Here is a 23,940-nt window from a genome sequence, read left to right on the forward strand (position 1 = left end):
CCCTTCCTCCCTATGCACAGTCCCAAGTGCAGCGTAAATTAGAGGTTACTCATACACCTTTCAGCATTCCACTGAAGAGAACTCCCTTCAGTCGGGGCAGGGCCATTTTTTAGGCGTATACATTATAGGCCATTGCCTGGAGTGCCTTGTGGATGATCTGGCTCTGTGTGGGTCCCTCTGTGCCTCCCTCTGTTCTTTTGTCCCCCATTGTGCCTCCCCCTTTCCCCTTGTCCCACTATCTGTTCCCATCTCCCAGTGCATGCACTGGGAGACATCTCAGTGCTCACTCCAAACTGAATAATTGTAAGGTAAACTTCTGCTTTTCATACATGTGGTAGGAGATTCTGGGCACTAGGGCGAGTGGTGAGAGGACAGACGAAAGCACAGCACTGGACTCTGGTGGAGAGGTGAGAGCACAGCTTCTGCTGCACCATACTCTGCATTCACACACTAAGCTGGGGTAGTGCAGGAAGAGGGTGTGCAATGAAATGAGACAGGATCGAAGGGTTTGTATCTCAGAGACTCCCTGTATTATGCATCCACCTTATACTGCACATGGTTTATATTGTCTAGTGTGTGGTGGTGTTTTTTTTCAGAACTTCTTGCCTGGAGTGACAAAAAGGTTTGAAACGCCCCTGAGTCAGGGGTACCCTCTAGTTACCCAATACTTGGGGGCACCTGTAGCTACTTAACGTTGAGTGTACTTTTGGCTACCCAATACTAAGGGGCACCTGTTGCTACCTATGATGGGCAAGGGAAGAATAAGGAATATACCTGTGGGGGTTGATTCCATCGGGACCCGGGCTGAGTCTGCCACTCCGGGTCTCGGTGCTTGTTCCCCGCTGATGAAGCTGCCGGTGGCTCACAGGCCGCACTTCCTGATAGGCAGAGGGCATGTTCCCAGTACGCCTTCCGCCTATCAGGAAAGGTAAACAGTAGTCAGCTGACTCCGTTCAGCTGACAGAGCGGTGTCAGCTGATCATTTAGCTGACACCTAGGCAGGGCCTTGCCGTGTGATTGGTTGTGTGGAGTGTGGCCGGCCACTGATTGGATGCTGTTCTGTATTTAAACCTGCAGAGTGCTCCCATTCATCGCCCGTGATAAGCATAGCTTTGGCTAGTTGCTGGGTGCGCACTCTGATCGTTATTGATATTCTGGACATTGACCTCGGCTGGAGGATACCCGAAGTGACATGTGACATGATGAGATAGACATGTGTATGTACAGTGCCTAGCACACTAATAACTATGCTGTGTTCCTTTTTTTTTTTCTTTCCCTGTCTGAAAGAGTTAAATATCAGGTATGTAAGTGGCTGACTCAGTCCTGACTAAGACAGGAAGTGACTACAGTGTGACCCTCACTGATAAGAAATTCCAACTATAAAACACTTTCCTAGCAGAAAATGGCTTCTGGGAGCAAGAGATAGATAAAAAGGGGAATTTCTTATCAGTGAGGGCCACACTGTAGTCACTTCCTGTCTGAGTCAGGACTGAGTCAGCCACTTACATACCTGATATTTAACTCTTTCAGGCAGAGAAAGAAAAAAGGAACACAGCATAGTTATTTGTGTGCTAGGCAGTTTTCATACAGTCTATCTCATCATGTCACATGTCACTTCTGGTATCCTTTAACCTCTGCTTGATTTCTGGATAACCCTTTGCTTGCCTCCTGGACCGACCTCTGCTAGTTACTGAACATCCCTTGCTTGCTGCCTAGACCGACCTGTGCTAGTTACAGGACATTCCTTGCTTGCCCCCTGGACCGACCTTGGACTGGATATTCTCTGTATGCCACTTGAACTGGACGATAAGTATAAGTCTAACCTCCTTATCAGTTGACTAACAGTGTGCATAGTCTCACATAAACCTGGCTGTCATATTTCATCTGGGACTTCTGCTATCTGTTGCATAGCTTTGCATGCAGACTAAAAGTTATATTTAAGCTGACAAACTTCCGCAGTAGTGAGCTAATATAGTGGCAATTGCTGGGGATGGCAATAAAATATACATACCTGGGGCTTCCTCCAACCGCCTCCAGCTTGATCACGTTCACGGCGTCCTCTTCTACCTCTCCGTTAGCCCTCAATTGGCCCCGGAAAGTCCTCTGGTCCGGGGCCAACTGCGCATGCGCTCCTAATGCGTTCACGTCACCTGGAGCGTTCCGCGTCTGTGATGGGAGCAAGACAGGGGAGCGTGTCTGGCCGGACTGCACATGCGCCGGCTGGCCCCAGCTGGAGGATTTTCCGAAGGCCAATTACAGGAGAACAGAGAGGGAGAAAAGGACGCTGTGGGACCGACCAGGCCGGAGGAGGCTGGAGGAAGCCCCAGGCATGTATATTTTATTGTGAGGTCCAATCTCAGGTACAGTTTACAGTAAATGGTTAGTGGAAATGGTCAACATTGGCAGATTAAGTTCAGCAAATATGATGGTTATGGGACGTACATCAAAAAAAAGTATTTAGACATTTGGGGGCCCAGTAATCCCTCAGATGAGAAAACTAAGGCCAACTATAATATTTTTCCCAATATAAGATGTTCTGGCATATAAGACGCATCTAGGTTTAGAGGGCAAAATTCAGGGGGAAAAAATAGCTAAACCTAGGTACCTCTATAGTGCAGGGGCATCTTACCGTTTACAAGATTTTGTCAGAACTGAAATCATTTGCTGTCAGTTATAGTTGAAAGGACAACTGATGTGCAAGGTAATGTTCATGTTTTCCTATAGCTTAAGTGGACGATGTCACAGTTTAACAGTGTGCTGACTCGGAAGCTGTTAGAGGGTCATTCCTATTTTTAAAATGGAGGACAGAGAATTCCATCGATCACAGGGGACAAACAGGATACAGGAGAGGAGAAAGAGATTTATGAGTAGATCACACGGGAGGTAAGTATGACGGGTATGTTTGTATGAATTTTAATTTTCTGTTCAGGTTTTCTTTATGCATTTAATGAAGCCTGGTGCATGCCTTGTGGATTAGTAAGTGAGATGTCTGGAGTGGCAGCTCCAGGAGATATGAAAAGCTACAACTTTTGACGGACAGCTTGTTTAACAAAAGTATAAATTAGAAATGTTATTCTTGTTCGGTGCCCAATCTAATGAATGTCACAGAGTTTGCCTGTAAGGCTGATCTTTCAGCATAACCTGAGCACTGGTGGAATACTTATAAACAGAGCAGGATCATTCACCAGGCAACCTAGGCAGGTGCTTGGGGCCTAGTGGGCCCACCTGCCACCTCTCTCCACTTCAGCTTACCAAAAGGGAGCCCCAAATCTAAAACCTTCTTGAAGGCCCCATACATCTTAAAGCGGATCTGAGATGAAAAACTAACTATAACAAGTAATTTGTCTATATATCTTATCTAAAGTTTAGATAGTTTACACAGCAAATCTACCTGCAAACAGCTTCAGCCGTTTATATTTATTTATTCCTGTGATACAATGAGGGCAGCCATGTTCTGTTTGTCACAATGTCACAAGCTGAGGGCTGGAGATGCTATCAGCTTGCCCAGGTATGTCAAACCGGTCCTACGAGGGCCGAGATCCTCACACATTTTTGACACAGCTCAAATGAATTGATGGGTCTGAATCAGGAAAGGTGTGGTCCATCAGGTAAAACACATTCCTTTCTTTCTCAGTCCATCCTAAACACTGGCATGGATCTGGCCCTCCAGGCCTGGAGTTCGACACCTGTGAGCTTGCCTGTGTGTAAATTCAGTCCCCTCTCCTCCTCCCTCCTCCCCTCTGCCTCTGAAATCAATTGCTAGTAACCTTCTCCTCCTCCTCCTGCCCAGACTGAGCTCCCATAAGCCCTTGCTACAGTGCCAAGCCACAAAAGGAGCAGTGGGCAAGGCTTGTTTAGTTTATACGGAATTAGAGTATTAAAACAAAACAAAAAAAGTATTTGGCTTGAGGAATGCCCTATAAACTATATGAATGGAACACAATTATGCCATGAGTAAAAGTTTATATCGGATTCACTTTAATATATCTCTGCTTATGAAGTGTACCATAATCCTGTGTTTCCTTTAACAGCTTACCCCCTTGTCTGCCTCTGTATTCCTGACTTGCAGATACTACGACTGTACTCGCCTGTAACATTGTGAAAGTTCACTTTTATCTCAAGCCGAGCAGAGTTTCCTAATTTAATTACTATAATCTCCTTTTAATAGGGGTAAGCCTATCAACAGAATAAATGAGCCTAGTTGGAAAGAGCTTATGATCAGTGGTTCGGGGAAGACGCTGTACGGAGATACGGCTCTCATATCCGCTATGGCCGCAAGGGCGTAATAATGATATTATAAGAGGCTGATAAAATCCAGCAAGAAACTGTTTCATTCCTGTGGTTGCATTCCTTACCAACTACAACAGTGATTCCAATTAACTTCAAAATCAAATTCAGACTACCGTGCTTTGCCTTTTGATCAGAATCAAAGGTATTCGCCAAGCATGACTGGGTCGTGCCCGAAATTGCATTTGGAACGTACAAGGCTCAGGGTAGAGGTAACAGGTAGATAGCACAGCAACAGCAAAGGCATAACAGCAGGAATGGTAAGATACATTTAAGTAGAGTTCCACTAGCCAGACTTGACAGCACTACCATAACCACAGCCGGCAGACACAGCTAAAAGGGGAAGGGCCGGAAGAGAGTTCAAGAGGTTGACAGCAGAGGGGAAGAAGGAGATCCTGCTCCTGTCCTACATAGATGCATCAAATAAAAATACAGTCCCAACTGCCTTACCTGCTCCTGGGGTGACCAGTAGGGATGAGCTTCAGGATTCAGAGGAATTCCAATTTTTGAAATCGGTATGTGGAAATTGAAATTCCGCAGAATACTACATTACCGAGAAAATTTAGGCCAATGACAAGATACAAAAGTATTGAACCATTCAGAGAATCAATATTTCACAGCGGAAATCGGAACTTTGCGGAATTTTTAGGCAAATCACAAGACTCGGAAGTATTAGGTGAACCAGCGAAAGCAGAATTATACCGCCGTTGCCAATTGGAAATACGGATTACGCATAATAGCGCACATTTCGCTGTACGAAAATTTTTTTTCCAGTATTCATTTATAAATTATTTAGTCTGTGTTCGCCCATAGTGAAATCTTTCCTCTCCCTGATTTACATTCTGACATTTATCACAGCATCTTTCGTCCAGTCAGGTGCAGCTCTGCGGAATGTTGATTTCTGAAAATTTCAAAACCAGTGACAATAATGCCAGTCTCCCAAAATGCTCTGGAAAGAGAATTCCACATAGCTAAATAGCCTAGTCTAAGCATCACTGGGAGGGCGGGGCTCCACGCCAATTTACAGCAATAAATAGATATAGGAAGTGTTTCTGGTGCTAAACTTGGAAACATTTCTGTAGAAGGAGGTATCCTGAATAATTGACTGCATTCTACTACATGTCACTACAGGGCCTCTTTAACTGATGTGTTGGCCCATGCACAGAATGCCTGCCTGACTCCCCATGCAAGTGAAGGATACATTGTAAGACAGGTAGCGTCTAACGTACAGTCTGTAAAACAGTGGAGCAGGCCCTAGAGATTTATTTAGAGCAGTCCTGTAATATTTGTAATGGGTAGTTTTATAGGTGTTAAGTATAGAGTTATTGTGATGTAAGTAGCGCAGCGTTGGCAAAGATGATTTGTGAGCTGGCCATAAAGGCGGACAGGTTTATAGCCGGGACTTCCTGCGCTTGCTGATTCTCTCACTACAATGGCCCCTAGACACACACTTGTGTATGATTAATAATTCACGCTCCACCACGCTGCAGCTGAATGCAATGCACGGTCATGTGATTCGATTATTGGCCAGAGGAGGGGACACTCCATTCATTAATCAGTCATGATACTAAGACGATTGCAAAGAAGGTCCACATTTTAACATTCCAATAGTGTAGGGCTGTCTGAAAAAAATCGGGAGCCTAATTGGTGCTGCTGACAGTCATTCCATGGAAGTACAAATATCTGTGCTCCATTTTCCCATGCTTACTCCTTTCATATCTGGTATTTATTTTCCTACAAATAGTGCCCCCTCCCCCCCCCCCCCCCCCCCAGAAAAAAAAAAGGTATAAACACTGTACATTGGTTATTGAACAATGGTAAACCCCGTAAGCCTGTCTGTGAAGTAACAATCACATGACCTGTGAAAGAGTACCTGAAGTGACTTGTGATATACAAGATTAGATAAACATATGTATGTAAAGTCCCAGTCCTATGTAGAACTAGGCTTTTGTTCCTTTTTTCTTCCTCACGGTAAGAAAAGGGCATGACTACAAATCATGGGGGCCCCAGCAAAACTTTGATGGTGCCAGGGTGGTAGCAATAGGGGTTGCAGAGGTTGGGACCGCATCGGGGCCCTTGGGCCAGAGGGGCCCCCAAGGGCCCTCCCTCAACTACAGTATTAGCTCTCTATTGGTCCTGTGCTCATATTAATCACTTCTATAGATACTCTGAATAGTAGTAATCATTAGCAAACTGTTCCCCATCCCCTTCTTGCACCTCTGACACTGTAGTTGCCATTGGCAGGTTTTGGTGCGCCGTATCAATTGTTATGTATAGAGTGTATGCAATGCAAAGCTTACATCAGGACCCATAGCTCCTCATCTACGCCACTGTATGGGGCCCCCCATTGTTCACACATTTTACCTTGCTGGCCCTGGTAACCCTCACAGCCTGGAAGCCCATCTTACAAGGGTCATAAAGCAGCGTACATGCAAAAAGGGCGTCGGGAAAAAAGGGGAAAAAAGGGCGCGAGGTGTAAACGATAAGTGGCAATAACATTTATAAAAAATAATGTGTTGTATTTTGCTTAAAATAATGTTTTACAAAGTAAAAAACATTAAATAATGTGTACGAGTTCGCAAATTGTAAAAACGTTAATCTTCTCTATTTTGAAAGTAAAACTTATAATAACGTTTGTTAAAAAAACGATAATATATGTATAATAATTATAATTGTATAATATTGTGTATAGCCTTCATTTATCGTTTCTTCGTGTAATAAAATCTGAAAATGTTTGTAACAATGAAAAATAACTGTAGTAAAACATTACTAAATATTACTAACATTTTAGTACAACTAAACCTAACCCTACTCTGACACAGAACCCTCCCTGTACCTATCCATAACCCCTAGACTCCCCTGGTGGTGCCTAACCCTAACCACCCTCCTGGTGGTGCCTAACCCTAAGACCCCCCCTGGTTGTGCCTAACCCTAACCACCCCCCTGGTGGTGCCTAACCCTAACCACCCCCCTGGTGGTGCCTAATCCTAACCACCCCCTGGTGGTGTCTAACCCTAACCACCCCCTGGTGGTGCCTAACCCTAACCACCCCCTGGTGGTGCCTAACCCTAACCACCCCCTGGTGGTGCCTAACCCTAACCACCCCCTGGTGGTGCCACCCCCCTGATGGTGCCTAACCCTAAATCTCCCCTGGTGGTGCCTAACCCTAACCACCCCCCTGGTGGTGCCTAACCCTAACCACCCCCCTGGTGGTGCCTAACCCTAACCACCCCCCTGGTGGTGCCTAACCCTAAGACCTCCCTGGTGGTGCCTAACCCTAAATCTCCCCTGGTGGTTCCTAACCCTAACCACCCACCTGGTGGTGCCTAACCCTAACCACCCCCCTGGTGGTGCCTAACCCTAACCACCACTCTGGTGGTGCCTAACCCTAAATCCCCCTGGTGGTGCCTAACCCTAAGACCCTCCATAGTGATCGCTTTATTGTGTGGATAATAATGTTTTACAAATAGTGACTGTAAAAAAAAAATATTACGATTTACTTACTGATCGCTTTATTATGTGAATAATAATGTTTTACAAACAGTAAGTCATAAAATTTTTAATAACGTTTTAGTTACATACGATACATATGTTTAATATATTTGTAAACGTGATTTGTCACGGGCGCAGCTATAAAATGTTAATCTCCAGCGCCCTTTTTTCCTGTTCGGCGCCCATTTAACAATATTTATTATGGGAGTGAATGCCGCCGCCCTTTTTTCCTGCTTCCCATAAAACAAGTGTGAATATAATCTACACACCCATTACAAGTGTAACCATAAGAACACCTGGTCTGAAGAATGGACCCCTGTATCACATCATGGAGTGAAGAAGTAGTTGGGGCCCCCTTACAGCTCTGGGCCTCCATGTGGTCGTAGGGGCTGCTCCCCTATAGTTACGCCCCTGACCGTAAGGGTTAATATTCCCAGGCTTAAAACAGTCAGGACGGGGTAATGCTGGGTACACATTATGCAATGTCCCATCAGATTTATGGGTAATGTGAATGTGGTAGGAAACACCTGAGTCCAGAGATAAGGTTCAATATTTGGCAGCTGAATATCTTTGAATAACTCATCAGTCACCTGAGACAGAAAAAACTTCAGAGCTGGATTTTTATGTATTTTTCTAATACAAAATAAAACCATTGGATTCCAGGAAAGACTTATTTACGATGAGGACTCTAGGTACAATTGTTTATCTCATTTTTTTTATGTCAGTTTTGCTGTCATCCCATGGTTTGGCCATAGATACTGCGCATGCGCTGTCCCGCCTTCCAGATCATACTCCCTTAGCCAGGAGCGTTCTGCGTGTGATGACAATTCTTTGTACAGCACACATGTACAGGACACTCCTGGCCAAGGGAGCGCAATCAAGGAGGCGTGTGGGTGGGACAACACATGTACCGTAGCTGTCCTCCAGCTGGGGCAGAGCTTTTAATTAGGGATGCTCATTCGGATTCCACGGAATTGAAATTTCCGATGTGAAATCCACATTTCTGATCGGAAAACAGAAATCAGAATTCCGCGGAAATCTGATTTACCACAACTCTGTAGTTTTAGCCCAATCACAGAACTCGGAAGCATTGGACCAATAAGAGAGTGCAGAATTTTTCAGCAAGATTTTAATTGTAGACCAATGAAAACCCTTTTTTTATTTAGTTTTTTTCGATTTCCCAATTTTTTTTTGTTTTTCATTTTTGCTTTCTCTGATACAAAAAATGACTTATAAAATACTCATCAGAAATCAGAAAAAACAGAAAGTGGGAGATCAGAAAATCTGAAAAATTGGAAAAATTGAAAATTAGAAATCAGAATTTCCACTGAATTGGAAATGGGTGTTTCCGACCATCCCTACTTTTAATGACGGTTGACAGCAGCAGAACAGAGGGGACCCAGAAGAAACTGAGTGGCCTGAATGGGGGGCAGGAGAAAGCCCCCGATCAGCTGGTTTAGGTGTGCTTTAAGAACTGTCAGGAAACCAGCCCCTGAAAATAAGAGACTCTCTTGTTACACAGAAGAGAATGATCTTGTGGAGTGGCAGGCAATGCCGTTCTCTCTGCCATGCCGTGAAATCCCCAGGCAGAAATTCATGCGAATATTCACAGTCTTTGTACAGTTATTTCTCCCCATTTGGTTTTGGAATTGATGCGGGTCTCCGGAGACCTTGGAACATTAGAGGCCATTGTGTGAGGTCACCCTGATATTACCTTCCACCATTTATAGACTTCAGCTGCGCAAATTCATCAGCTAAGGACGTTGTGCTGATCTTTGGAATTTATACAGCTAAACAAAAATGAGTCTCTCCAGAGTTACATAAAAAAAGAAAAACAAAGAAAGAATTTGTGGAATATCAGTGTAACTTCGTATCATACAAGTTGGTAATGCATTTTTATGCAGAAAACATACTTGTTCTGTCCCCCAAGTACAGTTATAGATGAATACTAGCGAAGCAGGAAAAAAGGGCCCAGGAGCGCTTTGGCAAAAACAAAGGCCCTTATAATAAAAGTCGCATTTTGCGGCATGATAGGAAGTTAGGAACTACTGAGCCTCATTTTGCAAGAAAGCCTTCACTGCAGCAGAGAGGAGAGGTTAGGGGGGGCTCATTTGCTTGGTGCATCTGCAGCTAGAAAAAAAATCAAAGCAGCACATAGGCCCTCTATACAGCCAAGCCACGCTCTTATTCCCTGCTGTCAGTATGCTGATCAGTGTAAAGCAGAGCCGGGACAAGGTCCTCCAGCACCCAAGGCTGAGACACCAAAGTGCGCCCCTCCATCCCTGCCACCCCAGCCGTCACACACTGATTGCTATTAGACTAAGAGGCGCCACAGGGCCCACAACCTCCCCAACACCTTAATATCTAGTTATATGGCTTTCAGTCACTGCCATGTATAGCCTTTTCTTATCTGGCTTGCAGTCACTGTCATGTATCCCCTTTTCTTATTTCTTCATGCTTCAAACACAATAGGGGAATGAAAGCTGGGTGAGTTGTGCGCCCCTCCTTCACTGCGCCCTGAGGCTGGAGCCTCTCTTGCCTCTGCCTTGGCCCGGCCATGAGTGTGAGCACCATTGGCCAATAAGCAGCATTTGTGCCAGGCAACTACTACACCCATTGTTGTATGAGTGTCGCTATCAGCTGGACTGGTGAGTACCTAGATGTTGGAATTTAAGTATGATATGCTTGAATTTGGAGCCCTCAGTTACTTTAGATAACTGGTCTTTAAGGGGGATTTCTCTTGGAGAGAAATAGAGGCATTTACTTTCTGTGTGTCTGTCTTCTACAAGGCCGTAGAAGAGATATCCAGTGCATATGCCAGACTAGCTGTCGGCAAGCACCAGAAAACATGAGCCATTGTTCTCTCATCGAGAGCAGGCATTGCTGCATACCTGACCGCAAGTAACTGTGCTTAGTACCACATTGGGCTATATTCATAAAACATTTGCAGTAAAAAAAAATGTTGGAGGGAAAACACTGCATCGGTATTTTAGACTTTTGTGTGCTAATTCATAAAAATGTTTACACTTGCGATAATAGGTCGGGGAAATCCTGCACTAAACTGGCGGTGCTGCTGAGTTGTTACATTTTCTCCTGCAGAGACAGCGTTAGTATAAAGGAGGCAGCCCCAGCATCCCTTTACATGTGCATTTTTCTGCCTCTCCTCCTGAATCTGTGCTGAATCTGTCTATAAGGCCTCTTTTCCACTAACTGTTTCAAGGCAGTGAAATGCCTCTCAAACTCTCACAACTGCTCACTGCTGCCTGGTAACTGCTTGTCGCTGCCTGGTAACTGCTCGCTGCTGCCTGGCAACTGCTTGTCGCTTCCTGGTAACTGCTCACTGCTGCCTGGCAACTGCTTGCTGAGCACACAGCTTAACAGTTCATGGAAAAGAGGCCTAAGTCTTCCTAAATAATCTATTTAATTGTTGCAGCTTAGAAGAAGTTCCAGAAATGTTACACATGCAGGCTTTCTGATGTGAAATGTATCTAAAAACAGGTACCAAAGGGGTTAAAAAGAAACACAGCCAAAGTATCCGGGAGGAGACAAGGTAATCTCTAGAGCACAGGCAATGTCTCAAGCTAAATTAAAGCAACCCCAAGACACTTCTAAACATGTCTATGATTAATATTATATCTCACAATACTAAGGGCCTTAACTCCCCACAAAAGAGACAAAAAGCCTTTATTGATTACCAGAAATGCCATCCGGATGTAATTTGCCTCCAGGAGACACATTTCACTAAACGGGCAACTCCTAAATATTATCATAAAACTATCAGAGATTCTTTGTCTCCTCTGCTGATACAAAACATAGAGGTGTGATAACTTTGCTACATAACTCACTACCATTTGTACTAGATAAGAGTGTGACTGACTCAGCAGGATGCTACGTAGCCCTCTTTGGGACAATTCAATCCCTCCAAGTATGTATAATCAACCTATACGCACCTCCAGAATCCCCCTTAACCCCATTAAGAGATATCTTGAAATTACTAGACGAACACCCTAACACCTCAGTTATCCTAGCAGGTGACTTCAACATAGCCTTAAACTCTATACTAGATAGATCACATGCCACTCCGTCCCCTAAACAGAAACAGCAATCTGCGCTACTAAACAAACTTTTAACTTCAGCTCACCTCGTAGACACATGGAGAGAATTCAACCCCCTGGCACGGGGATATACCTTCTACTCCCCCTCTCATCACTCCTACTCCAGAATAGATATGATACTCCTGTCAGCTCCTCTAATACCTAACCTAACCTAACTTTCTCAAGACACGTTATCAGTGCTTGGTCAGACCACGATATCGTTTGGACAGCTTGTGCCTCCCTGACTACTCCCCTAACTCGCCCCCCATGGAGATTAAACGAAAGCCTACTGGCAGATGGGGAAATAGTACTTGACCTAGAAGAACAACTTAAGGACTATTTCAGAATTAATGACACCATTGACATTAGACCGGACATACTGTGGCTAGCTCACAAACCCACAATAAGAGGACAAATAATTAAAATAGCCTCCCAACGGAAAAAATCTATAACAGAAAAACAGCGAGTCCTAGAACATAAACTAACGCAATTACGCCTAGCTCATGCACTCCAGCCCTCTAGATACCTCCAGATCCAAATAGAGACCACTCAATCGCAAATAAATATTATACTATCAAATCGCACCGAAAAAGCGATCCGTTGGACGAGATCAAAAATTTATGCTCAATACAATAAGCCAAGCACTTGGCTGGCTAGAAAGCTACGCCAGACCCAATCCCTTAATAAAGTTCACCAAATAAGAACTAAATCAGGAGCAGTCACTTCCGACCCCTAAAAATACATAAAGAATTTGCAGAATATTACCAAACCCTATATGCAGCTAAAGATAATAATGACCCATCAAACCACCCATCTGAATTTTTAAATGACCTAAGAACCCCATACCTTCGCCCAGAAAAAGCACTAGCTCTAAACTTACCAATCTCAGAACTGGAAGTTCAAAAAGCTATAAAACACCTGAAACAGGGTAAGGCTCCCGGGCCAGATGGCTTCTCGGCCTTATACTATAAAAAATTTAAGAACACTCTGGCCCCCTATCTTGTTAAATTATTCAATGCCATCCTGGACGGCAAACCGCTTGCCCCTGAATTCCTACAGTCTACTATTGCAGTGATCCCCAAACCGAAGAGGGACCCTCTAGACATTAAAAATTTTAGACCTATCTCATTACTCAATCTTGACTACAAGTTATTCACATCAATCCTAGTTTCAAGATTAAATCGGGTACTAGGCCCATTAATTCATAGAGACCAAGTGGGGTTCATCCCACAACGCCAGGCCTCTGACAATGTCAGAAAAGTCGTGGGCCTTCTCCATGTCGCTGCCTCCAAAAAGCTCCCTTTAGCTTTGGTTTCGCTCGACATGGAGAAGGCCTTCGATACAATCGATTGGCCGTATATGTTCCAGGCTCTCCAGAAAGCGGGTATAGGAGGTTCCTATTTGCAAGCCATTCAAACCCTGTATTCCACCCCCTCAGCTCAATTAAAGCTCCCCTCCAACATACCAACTACAATTCCCATCCAAAGGGGAACGCGACAGGGCTGCCCCCTGTCGCCTGCCATCTTCGCCCTGACTATAGAGCCGTTGGCAGCCAAGATACGGGCCACAACCGACATCCAAGGTATAGAAGTAGCTAGAACGGAGTATAAGGCCAACCTGTTCGCAGATGACCTGCTCCTTACCCTGACATCTCCCCACACATCCTTGCCTAACTTAATTGACCTAATGAAGAGATTTGGCAAGGTCTCTGGCCTCTCTCTTAATATTACAAAATCTGAGGTGCTTTTTGCTAATCTAACTAAAACACAGGCTACTGCTATCACGTCCTCTTTAGGGTTATCACTCCAAAACAAATATATCACCTACCTTGGAGTTAAAATCTCCACCAACCCTAAAGAACTTTTCAACTTAAATTATAAACCAATGCTGGCCTCTCTAAAGCAAGATTTATTAAAATGGAACCTACCCACCCTATCATGGACTGGCAGAATCCAAGCAATTAGAATGACCCTGCTTCCTCGCCTACTCTACCTGTTCAGAACGCTACCAGTCCTGGTAACTAAAACCTCCCTTAAAGATTTACAACTCTCCATTTTCAAGTTTATAACAAACAATAAACGAGCTAGGATAAATCAAAAAATAATGTATATAAATAGAGACAGAGGAGGAATGGGAGTGCCAGACCTATTTAGCTATTATCGAGCTGCGCAGATAGCACAAGTAGCCCAGATACATGCTGACTGAGCACAATCCACCCCTATGGGCTGAAATAGAGAATGGCCTCCTGCAACCACTCACATTTCCTGCTCTTCAATGGTCGCCGCGTATATCCCCAACCAGATACCAAAAAATCTCACCACTCACAGCTCACTCCTTAATGATCTGGAATAGACTTAAACTCCAGAAAGGACTACAGTCAGACACCCCCCTCCAGATGCCCCTGATAGGCAACCCTAATTTCCCCCCTGGTCTAGAACAAGGGGCGTTCAGATGGTGGACAGAAAGAGGGTATGTAACTCTTAAAAACTTCTTAATAAACGATAAAACGCCCACCTGGGAACAATTTAAAGACATTACCGCTTTTCCACCTTCTGAATTCTTTCATGCTATACAAATCTTCCACTTCATAAAATCAATATGTCCCAACAACATAGCATTTCCCCCCAGGACTACCTATGAAGCATGGTGTGCTCTACACCCATTAGAAGGAGGCCTTATCTCATACATATACTCCCAAATTTCACAACCAACAGAATTCATGAAAACTCGAACAATGCTGCAGTGGGAGAGGGACCTGGGTACCACATTAACCCCTAAACGCTGGTCCAAATGCTGCCTAACCCTCACAAAAGGTAGTAGCTATTTCTCTCATATTGAGACCAACTATAAAATATTACACAGAACTTATATAACCCCCATTAAAATGCACGCAATCTCGCAGGCCAACACACACCTGTGTTTCAGAGGATGCGGCCTACCAGGGACCATTGCCCATATATGGTGGTTCTGCCCAATTGTCAAAAGATACTGGGACCAAGTTACTTCCATCCTAAGTACGGCCCTAGAAAAATCTCTCTCACCAGACCCCCTACTCCTACTACTGGGAGACAAGCCACCGGGTTGGAGCTTCCCCCAACACAGGCTCTCCCAGCATATAGCCAAAGCCGCAAGAATGCACATAGCACGCCAATGGAGGCAACCAACACTGTCAATGGATCTCACAGATCATATTATTAGCGATATATTAATCTCGGAACGAACGCTAGCTATAATTAATGACAATACACTTGCCTTCACTAGAACATGGCAGCCCTGGCTCTCTTGCTCCCATACATTGAGTCTGCGCTCTTGTGCCCTTTCTTTTTGATTACCAGCTATATTACTGCAGAAAAACCCTGCACTACTCCTGAATACAATTACTAATGTAACGACCGTATGCATCCAACCAACTGTATTTTCCTGAGTACCATTACTAATGCCATGACCGAATTGTACCATTACTTTCTCTATACTGTTTATGTACTGTATTGCCCTATGTTAAGGGCTTTTTGAAATGTGACTTTGCAATCATCTGCATATTTCAATAAAAACCTTTGAAACTAAAAAAGAAACACAGCCTTGGTATTCCGGAATGCCTTGTCTGCTTTGCTCTCACTGCAACTGCCTGGGAGGTCTGTCTCTCCATTAGCTTGCCTGTTATCGCTGGCTTATCGCCTTATCTAAACAACCGGGTTTCTCCGCTCACATTCCGCCTGCTCTAAACTTTATGAATTAACCTTCAGTGACATGTGTTGTGATAATCTCCGCACAAGTCTGTAATTTCCCCGCACTGCTCAGGAATGTCAGATTTTCATGCAAAAACAGCTTTTATGAATGAACACTTTGCTAAATGGTCGGTTAAGTCAGCTGTTTCCAGCGGTAAGCATGCGGGAACGTTTTATGAATAGAGGCCATTGAGTGGGAAGTGTATTTTGCCAAGAGGGTCTCTACTGGAGTACGACCCTCTGAATGTGAATGTTTTAACTGCATCTTTGTACACCCATACTTGAATAAAAACTGCCTTTTCAATTTTCCACTGAGACCCCTTTTTGACTTTTTCCTGTGCACTGAGCTGCACATTTAGAAATGCTACAAATCCATGTGGGATCTCTGGAGGTGGAAGAGGCATATGGTGACAATCTGCGGAGGATCAGATAGCGCTACTGAGTAACTTTGATATATAGTATATAAATCTAGGCCAGAGCTACAGAGCTCACTTCCACTTTCTTTTTAGTTAATCACTTCCTAACTTCTTGTAACGTCATTTATCTGTATGCTGCATATAGCCAAGTGCTGTCTTAGTACAACGTAGCATAGATGTTCGTAAGATAAAGCCTTAAGATGACTTACTACAGATTGATTGCTTCAGTGAGGTAATGAACATGTCAGGCCCCATTCACACTAGAGCGTTTTGCCGCGATTTCGGCAAAACGCTCAAACGATAGCGCTTTTTAAAAGCGCTAGCGTAATGAAACCCTATGGGCCCGTTCTTACTTGGGCGATTTGCACTAATTGCCGCAAATCGCCAAAAAACACGAAACGCAAATGCGTTGCCTGCACCATTTTCAGACGATTTCCAGGCGATCGCGTTTCAGTGCTGTAGAAGCGCTAGACGCGATCGTGCCAAAATCGACGCAATGTTCAGTGATTTTTCCACAGGAAATCGCGGGAAAATCACTCCTGCAAAATGCCGGAAAAAATCGTCGGCATTTTGCGTTATGTAAGTGTGAATGGGGCCTTACAAAGATTGTTGATGAACACACCTGCATATCTGTTTGTTTTGCCAAATAAACTCCTTAAACTTTAAAGAGATCTAACAGTTCTATCTCCTTTGCTGTTGCTGTGACAAGTGTCAAGTTTTCACAAGTTCTGTGATATGGTGCCCGAACTAAGGTGTAGTGTTGTTGCCCATAGCAACCAACAAATATTTATTACACTAGACATGCAGTGTCGAGTATGAGTGATTGGGCTGGTGGTCTCTCAATAAATCTGAATAGATGAGCAAGTAGCAAGCAGGGTCTGATTTTAGGGAAAAGTAGAAAGAGATTGGCAAGCCAGAACAAGTGATTGAGGGGGGGGGGGGGGGGTATGCGAATTTTCATGAGAATTCACATACGATTTCGCATAGAAACAATGGAAAAGCACACAGGCACTGCCATGGTTAAATTCGCATGCATAGTCATCCATGCGAAATCGTGTGCGAATCCGCATGAAAATTCGCATACAACCTCATGCGAAATTCGCATCCGCATGCAAATTTTTTCCGCAGCGATTCCCACCGCACAAGTGGAAACGGGCCCTAAGGCTGATTTCACAGTGGGACGTTAAAGTCCCACATTACAGCAGCCAGTAACGCAGCCTAACTCACAGCACTGGAAAATCAATTGTGCTGTTCACAGTGCACACGTTGCGTTAGGGTATAACGCTGCACGTTAAATGAAAGTGCAGCATGCTGTAGGTTATACCCCTATAGAGCTGCTCTAGATTGTTTGCACATGCTCAGTGACTAGCCACATGGCTAATTAACCTCCTGAACGATAATCCCGAGCTGAGCTCGGGGTATGTCGCGCAGGAGGAGTTCTCAGGCCCTGGTGGGCCGATTTGCATAATTTTTTTTTGGTTACACGCAGCTAGCACTTTGCTAGCTGCGTGTAACTTCCGATCGCCGGCGCTCTGCCGATCCGCCACTACCCGCCGTGCCGCGCAGCCCCCCCCCCCTCCCTGACCCCTTGCGCAGCCTGGCCAATCAGTGCCAGGCAGCGCTGAGGCGTGGATCGGAACTCCCTCTGACGTCACGACGTCCATGACGTCGGTGACGCCATCCCGCCCCGTCGCCATGGCGACCGGGGAAGCCCAGCAGGAAATCCCGTTCTGAACGGGATTTCCTGCTTACTCTGATCGCCGAAGGCGATCGGAGTCGGTGGGGGGATGCCGCTGCGCTGCGGCTATCATGTAGCGAGCCCTGGGCTCGCTACATGATTTAAAAAATAAAAAAATTGTGCTGCGCCACCTCCTGGGCGATATAATTTGTATCGCCCAGAGGGTTAATATTCACTGCACTGTGGTGACTAGTGGTGGGACTCCTAGTGTTGTCCGGATCATGAACTAATCGTTCATTGGTTCCGGATCTTTTTTGTGAGTCGAATCATCCGGATCATCACAATGAAAGATTCGGTTCACAGTGGATGTCTGTCTGGAAGAAACAGGAACTTACAGAATGTTCAGTGCAGGGAAAGTCCTGTCCTGCTAGTCATTTCACCCAGTCTGCTTCCCTTGTAAAATGATTCAAATGATTCGGTTCAAAGATCCGGATCTTTTCAATGATCTTAAAAAGATCCGGACTTCCCATCACTAACCTGGATCGGCTGCTTTGAGAGCTGCATAACGTGGCTCAATCTGAAGTCCAACTTCAACACCACCACGCGTTGCGTTAAGGGCACGTTATGCGACCTTAACATCCCCTAAAAAGCAACGTCTTGGTGTGAAAGAGGCCTTAAGGTAACCCTACACAGGTTGATAGAAGCCCAATAGTATGAGCTGATCTCATAGCTCTCAATCAGATTTTAGGAGAAAGCTGTTCAAATATCGATTGTACAGCTGCCCTTGAAGCAAAACAAAACCATGCAGCCATCATTTAACTTGCTGTTGGCCAATAATGAAAGATAAGGGTGTGTATGGCTACCTGTAGGATGTATTATGGCTTATTCACCCCCAAATGCAGTCATTTATCTGCATTGCATTGCAGTGCACTGACAGGTCGCATTGCGTGTTTGAGAACTTTGAAGGAAAGGCAAATGAAGGCATCAAAATGCGGCTGCAGGACTTTTCTCAAGGCGTCCCGTCGCTACGTACCGGAGAGAATGAGCACCATTAAAAATAATTGATTTCACTCTGTTCCTGCGACTTTACCTAGTTAGGAATGCAGCACAATGCTTTCAATGTGAACGAGCCCGTAGAGACGGAGGATGAGCACAACAGACAGGAAAGTCATATTTTTTGTTTTTTGAAAAGAAAGTCAGCAATAGAAGTCTCTGTATTCCCACCAATATCAGGTTTTCTTCGAAAAAATATATTTTTTTTGAAAAGATAGTTTAAACCGCTTTTATGCTTTGCTTCAACGAGGCGAACTTTGGGTCAAAAGGCAAATACTTACCTATCGAGGGAATCCTCTGGATCATGTAGAGGTTTCTCACACTGTCCTCTAGTCCTCCCGTTGCCAAGCAAGGACCACCCAAAGGGATCCGAGAAGAGCTCGTCGGAGTCCAAGCTTGCGACCGCGCTCCTCTTGTTGCTCACTTGCGCCTATACTGTACCTGTGTGAGCTTGGACACGCCAGTGCTGGAGCTGCTCATACATGAGTGGCTCTGTGCTACTTGGAAGGCATGACTGTGCTCGTGCAAGAAGAAGAGCACAGTCACAATTTGTGCCGGAGGGTCCTGGGCAGCAACGAAGCACCGGAGGACAGCGAGGGAAACCACTAGAGTTAAGTACCGTATTTTTCAGATCAAAAGACGCACTTTTTCTCCCCCAAAAGTGGGGAGAAAAAGTCCCCACGTCTTAAAGTCTGAATAATACTTTTGGACCACGCCAGGTGCCCCCCACCTACACAACTCCCGATGCAGTGGTCTGCTCCCTGGATCACACACCCTCCGAGGGAGCGGCAGCGTGTGTAGGTGGCCAGCCGGAGATAATTTGAGGCCAGTCAGGCTGGGCGGAGCTGCCAATCACCACCGCTTCTTCACTGTGACTGTTGGCAACAGTCTTGAGGGTGGGACCATTGCGGCCAATCACTGCACTCGCTGAAACTCCAGCCTGAGACTCTCTGCGAAAATCACATGTAAAAATGCGTTTAATGGTTGCCAATGAGCCTACCGCAATTTCTGTTTCTGCAATTTGGTATTGCGTTTTAACTGCGGTAAAAAAAAAAACAACACGCACTACTTTTTCACCTGTGTTTGCAAATCACACACATATCACATGAATTGCATGTGGTTCGCGCATTATACAGTACATTCATAGAGGACAAAACGCATCAAGAAACACACATTGGACAAAAAACAGGAACACATAAAAAAAAAAACAGCAGAAACGCACTAGCATAAAAACGCATGTGTTTACCATCGTGTAAGTGTGACATCTGCTTAAGGGCTCGTTTCCACTATTGCGGTGCGGAATCGCCTGGATTCCACTGCTGATGAAATCGCATGCGGATGCGATTCCCCGTGCGTTTTTTGCCGCAAATTCGCATGCGAATTCGCATAGGTGAGGGTATATGCGATTTTAACCATGTCACTGCCTGTAGGAATTTACATTGGTACCTATGCGAATTCTCGGCAAAAAACGCATGGGGAAAACGCATGCAATTTCCCTATTAAATACATTGCATGCGATTCGCATGTATTCCACTCGCAGGCGAATTCTGCGGCTCTTTTGTGCGTTTTTTCACCGCTGAAAAAAACGCACCTCAACAACGCTACATTGGAAACAGGCCCATCCACTTGCATTACATGTGCGAATCCGCATGCGTTGGACGCATGCGGATTCGCGATAGTGGAAACGAGCCCTCAATCAATTGCAGGGACTCAAATCTCTTTTTATTTTCCACAGAATTTTCTTGCCAGACTTCTCTGAGGGCTCGTTTCCACTATTGCGGTGCGGAATCGCCCGGATTCCACCGCTGATAAAATCGCATGCAGATGCGATTCCCCATGCGTTTTTTGCCGCAAATTCGCATGCGAATTCGCATATGTGAGGGTATATGCGATTTTAACCATGTCACTGCCTGTGTGAATTTTCCATCGGTACCTATGCGAATTCTCGGCAAAAAATGCATGGGGAAAACGCATGTGATTTCCCTATTAAATACATTGCGTGCGATTCTCAGGCATTCCACTCTCAGACGAATTCGTTGGCTCTTTTGTGCGTTTTTTCACCACTCAAAAAAACGCACATCACCAACGCAACAGTGGAAACAGGCCCATTCACTTGCATACCATGTGCGAATCCGCATGCGTTGGACGCATGCGGATTCGCGATAGTGGAAACGAGCCCTGAGAATGTTGTGTGTAGCCTGGGTTATTTGTGTCAGCTGTGAAGGAAAGGGCAGTGTGATACAGACAGCTGCCACCAGGGGGCAATGTGCAAAGCAGGCTCCGTGGCTGCAGCTATAAGCCGTTTTGTATCAAGTGCATCATCATTTATTATTAGTTCCTGGATAATAATGGTACCATATGTACCTGCACGACCAGCTCTGAATTCTGCAGAACAGAAAGGGACAAGCCAACCTTAGGTCAGTAAAATTAAGAGGCACAAAGTTGTTTAAGTAATCAGGGAAGGTCACTAGTGTGCCTGTCCTGCTGCAACATCTCAGGTGTGTTCCTATATTTATTATCCAGCTTGCACAGAGCCAGGAACCACTAGCAATGCTTCTGAAGAGCAACTCTCATTCCTATCATAGTGCTTAATTATAATGAACTTACGGTAGATGTTCACTGTTGTACAATGCGTGAGGATATTGTAGCAATGGCTTTTGACTTTGACACTGTGTGAATTTTTTTTTTTTTATTATTATTTTTGCAATGCTTTAACCAGAGCAGAATCTGAACCAGAAATCTGAGTGGGGCAAGGGGTGCATACACATGTTCAATTTTGATTGACCAATGATTTTCCAATCTTACCACTTCCATGTAGTAGGAGAGTTTACCTACACAAGAAATCTGTTCATGGAATTCAGTGATTGGCCAATCAAAATTGTATGGGTGTAGGTACCCTCAGGCAGACCTGAAAGCTATTGGTTACTTGGGGTATTTTTTTTTTTTTTTTTGCCACCTCCAAAGTTTAAAACCTGGTGCACACATCTAATCGTGATTGGCCAGTTTTACCACCTCCGTGTAATATGAGGGAAAACAGATCTTTAACACTACGAACAGATTTTGTAGATAAGATCCCATACTGCACGGAAGTCGTGAAATTGACAGATGATTGCTCAATCACAATTGGACTTGTATACCAGGTTTTAGTTCAGTACCTGATGGTTTCAGTTCTCCTCTACTGGCTCAGGGAGGGATCACACTTGCATCTGCGGGAATCACAGACTATTCCCCAGCCAGAAGCATCTTGCCACACATTGGGCATAATTCACAAAGCTTTTCCACCTGTTTTCCTCTTGTTTTGCCTTATCTATGTTACTTTTTTAAGCTCCCAAAGAGCAAAAATATAATAAAGGTAAGAGAAGTAATATTCGGTACTTATCCGTTAGCCGGGCGCATCCGGCAGGTGGCGCTAATTACTATTCCCCCTCCAGGCCGACATGGATAGTAGGGAAAGATGTAACTCTGGTGGAGTTTTGTCGCCACCTAGAGGATGCGCCCGGCTAACGGATAAGTACCTAATATTCAAATGAAGTTATTCAGGAACAACTTTGAGGGCTGGTGCACACCAAAACCCGCTAGCAGATCCGCAAAACGCTAGCAGATTTTGAAACGCTTTTTCTTATTTTTCTGCAGCGTTTCAGCTAGCGTTTTGCGGTTTTGTGTAGCGGTTTTGGTATAGTAGATTTCATGTATTGTTACAGTAAAGCTGTTACTGAACAGCTACTGTAACAAAAACCGCCTGGCAAACCGCTCTGAAGTGCCGTTTTTCAGAGCGGTTTGCGGTTTTCCTATACTTAACATTGAGGCAGAAACGCATCCGCAATCCAAAATCTGCAGCAGCCCGGGAGTATGCGTTTCTGCAAAACGCCTCCCGCTCTGGTGTGCACCAGCCCATTGAAATACATTACCCTAGCGGATCCGCACCCGCAAGCGGATCGCAAACTGCAGCGGAAACGCTCCGGTGTGCACTAGGCCTGAGTGATTATTTTGTTTGTAAAGTAGCTGAAAGGTTATTTTTATCAATTAGGTGATAAGTCATTCATGAGAAGTTTTGTGAATAGAGCCCATTGTCTGTTTGGTACTTATCCGTTAGCCGGGCGCATCCGGCAGATGGCGCTAATTACTATTCCCCCTCCAGGCCGACATGGATAGTAGGGAAAGATGTAACTCTGGTGGAGTTTTGTCGCCACCTAGTGGATGCACCCAGCTAACGGATAAGTACCGTCTGTTTTAAAGAGAACCCGAGGTGTGTTTAAAGAATGTTATCTGCATACAGAGGCTGGATCTGCCTATACAGCCCAGCCTCTGTTGCTATCCCAAACCCCACTAAGGTCCCCCTGCACTCTGCAATCCCTCATAAATCACAGCCGTGCTGTGAGGCTGTGTTTACATCTGTAGTGTCAGTCTCAGCTGCTCCCCCGCCTCCTGCAGAGCTCTGGTCCCTGCCCCCCTCCCTTCCCTCTAATCAGCAGGGAGGGAAGGGATGCAGGCGGGGACTCGAGTTCTGCAGGAGGCGGGGAGAACAGTAGACTGACACTATAGAGATAAACACAGCCAGCTCTGACAAGCTGTTTGTCAGCAGCGTGGCTGTGATTTATGAGGGATTGCAGAGTGCAGGGGGACCTTAGGGGGGTTTTGAATAGCAACAGAGGCTGGGCTGTATAGGCAGATCCAGCCTCTGTATGCAGATAATATTCTTCAAACCCACCTCGGGTTCTCTTTAAGGCATGTGAGTTTTTGTAGTAGCCATTGGCTGTAATGAGAAAATGCACGTGTTGTGAGGAAAAGTAGTGCAGGTTATAAATGTATTTATTTTTTGGTACTTATCCGTTAGCCGGGCGCATCCTCTAGGTGGCGACAAAACTCCACCAGAGTTACATCTTTCCCTACTATCCATGTCGGCCTGGAGGGGGAATAGTAATTAGCGCCACCTGCCGGATGCGCCCGGCTAACGGATAAGTACCTATTTTTTTCCCTTGGAAATGTCATCCAGAAATGAAGCCACCATAGAGCAGTGTTTCTCAAACCTGTCCTTGTGACTCACCAATGGTGTATGTTTTGCAGGCAGCCTCACCTATGCACAGGTGGGATAATTAGTGTCTCAGTTGCATGGAATCCACCAAGCTGAAACAGTAATTATCCCACCTGTGCATATGTATGGTTGCCTGCAAACCTGCACTGTTGGGTTGTCACCA

General features: G+C 45.0%; 1 long non-coding RNA gene across 1 annotated transcript in view; it reads left to right on the forward strand.

The window, feature by feature from the left end:
• The first annotated feature begins 21,085 nt into the window (after positions 1 to 21,085).
• LOC137532515 (uncharacterized) overlaps positions 21,086 to 23,940 on the forward strand; it is a 224,383-nt gene continuing 221,528 nt past the window's right edge. Inside the window, exon 1 of the long non-coding RNA XR_011023945.1 lies at positions 21,086 to 21,162. This is a non-coding gene — a long non-coding RNA (uncharacterized lncRNA). The remainder of the gene's footprint in view (positions 21,163 to 23,940) is intronic.

This window comes from Hyperolius riggenbachi, chromosome 9, assembly GCF_040937935.1.
Source record: "Hyperolius riggenbachi isolate aHypRig1 chromosome 9, aHypRig1.pri, whole genome shotgun sequence".
Lineage (NCBI taxonomy): Eukaryota > Metazoa > Chordata > Amphibia > Anura > Hyperoliidae > Hyperolius > Hyperolius riggenbachi.